The sequence below is a fragment of the Oncorhynchus gorbuscha genome, unplaced genomic scaffold, assembly GCF_021184085.1.
Source record: "Oncorhynchus gorbuscha isolate QuinsamMale2020 ecotype Even-year unplaced genomic scaffold, OgorEven_v1.0 Un_scaffold_499, whole genome shotgun sequence".
NCBI lineage: Eukaryota > Metazoa > Chordata > Actinopteri > Salmoniformes > Salmonidae > Oncorhynchus > Oncorhynchus gorbuscha.
Genome location: NW_025745324.1, coordinates 445,607 through 448,305, shown reverse-complemented (window position 1 = coordinate 448,305; position 2,699 = coordinate 445,607).

Genomic DNA, 2,699 nt, shown 5'->3' with positions numbered 1-2,699 from the left:
CAGCATCCAGTCAGCAACCAGTCAGCACTCTGTCAGCATCCAGTCAGCATCCAGTCGGCATCCAGTCAGTATTCAGTCAGCATCCAGTCAGCAACCAGTCAGTATTCAGTCGGCATCCAGTCGGCAACCAGTCAGCATCCAGTCAGCAACCAGTCAGCAACCAGTCAGCACTCTGTCAGCATCCAGTCAGCAACCAGTCAGCATCCAGTCAGCAACCAGTCAGCATCCAGTCGGCATCCAGTCAGTATTCAGTCAGCATCCAGTCAGCAACCAGTCAGTATTCAGTCAGCATCCAGTCGGCAACCAGTCAGCATCCAGTCAGCAACCAGTCAGCAACCAGTCAGCACTCTGTCAGCATCCAGTCAGCAACCAGTCAGTATTCAGTCAGCATCCAGTCAGTATTCAGTCAGCATCCAGTCAGCATTCAGTCAGCATTCAGTCAGCATCCAGTCAGCATCCAGTCAGCATCCAGTCAGCATTCAGTCAGCAACCAGTCGGCAACCAGTCAGCAGCCAGTCAGCAGCCAGTGAGCATCCAGTCAGCACCCAGTCAGCACCCAGTCAGCACCCAGTCAGCATCCAGTCAGCATCCAGTCAGCACCCAGTCAGCATCCAGTCAGCATCCAGTCAGCATCCAGTCAGCACCCAGTCAGCAACCAGTCAGCATCCAGTCAGCACCCAGTCAGCAACCAGTCAGCACCCAGTCGGCATCCAGTCAGCACCAGATTTAAAGAGTTATTTTCCAACTTTAGTTGTGAATTACACAAACCTTAGGATGTCTTAGAAATCAAAAGATATGTGGGCTGCATGATGAGACTACAGACTATTAATGATTTGAGAACAACGCAAAAAAGCTTGCGCTCTGTTCCTTGCCCCAGGCTGCACACACTGTTCTCTCATCAAGTGATCATATTTTCATCCATCAGACTATTCTCAATTTAATCTTGTCTTTACTATTAAGTTTCAAGTTTAAATAAATAGTGGCCCATTTGATACTGGCCCATTATCAAATGATCAGGAACAGGGGCAGGGGAAACAAATATATGTATTCTGTATGCACTCAATAGGGAACGGAGGCCACTTTCCCACAGTTATCTCACTCCATGCATCAACCACTGTTTGATGAGCATTCAGCCTCTCGTTATTCGACAGGTGATATTCTGCCCAAACTCTGTATGCCATTGACTCTCCAACCCTGGTCCTGCAGCTACCCAATGCTTGGGAAACCAAGTCAAATCTGTTCGTCAATATCAATAGTAATATGTTTTCACAAAAAAACATGTTTCATTAAACTGCGCGGAATTAATGAGAGAGAGGAGGAGATGGAAACAAACGGTGGTGAGATATTCTGTAGCTAACGGTAATGTGTCAGCCTATTCATTATGAAAATATAATACATTCTCATTACTAGGCTATTCAAAATCAAATACACTACAATTGTAGGCTAACTCTAGAAGTCACCCTGCCAAATCAATAAACCAACAGCATCGTTCTAGGCCTAGAAGTTATTTCCCAAACTCATGGATAGAAAGTCTGCAGTATAGCATAAGGTAACCAGTCCATCCAGTATGCATAATAATGCAGTTCACACTCAAAGGCCATTACTAGAATGTGTTTAATTTGGGAGTGTAGGCTTGGCCAATTATGTACAAAAGACATCTTAAAATGTTTTATTTACATTTTTTTGCCATTCAAAATCATATCTGCCATGCGTAAAAATATATTTTGTGTTATGGGCTTGGGCTCATATATAGGCCTATGCATATGCAAAATCTATAATATGCATATGGTGTTTTAAATTAATAATCACCTTAGAAAGTGCTGTCCATTTCGAGGTGTTAAGCATTGAAATAACATCCACATTTTTTCCCACTCAGTTTCAACCAGCTGTTGAACTTCTTTCTTCAAATTGATCATCAGAGTAAGGTGAGTTTTAAAAGCACATACTGTTTTGATGACAAGTGTTTTATGTGATTTTTGATTGCATTTGCATTGATGTCAGAGTGGTTAGACAGACAATAGTGCCCTGAGTACCAGGCTGTTAGGACCTGATGGAGGGACAATAGAGCCCTGAGTAACAGACCATTAGGATCTGATGGCGGGACAATAGTGCCCTGAGTACCAAAACATTAGGACCTGATGGAGGAACAATAGAGCCCTGAGTACCAGACCATTAGGACCTGATGGAGGAACAATAGAGCCCTGAGTACCAGACCATTAGGACCTGATGGAGGAACAATAGAGCCCTGAGTACCAGACCATTAGGACCTGATGGAGGAACAATAGAGCCCTGAGTACCAGACCATTAGGACCTGATGGAGGAACAACAGAACCCTGAGTACCAGACCATTAGGACCTGATGGAGGAACAACAAATCAAATCAAATCAAATGTATTTATATAGCCCTTCGTACATCAGCTGATATCACAAAGTGCTGTACAGAAACCCAGCCTAAAACCCCAAACAGCAAGCAATGCAGGTGTAGAAGCACGGTGGCTAGGAAAAACTCCCTAGAAAGGAAAGAAACCTAGAGAGGAACCAGGCTATGTGGGGTGGCCAGTCCTCTTCTGGCTGTGCCGGGTGGAGATTATAACAGAACATGGCCAAGATGTTCAAATGTTCATAAATGACCAGCATGGTCGAATAATGACAAGGCAGAACAGTTGAAACTGGAGCAGCAGCACAGTCAGGTGGACCGGG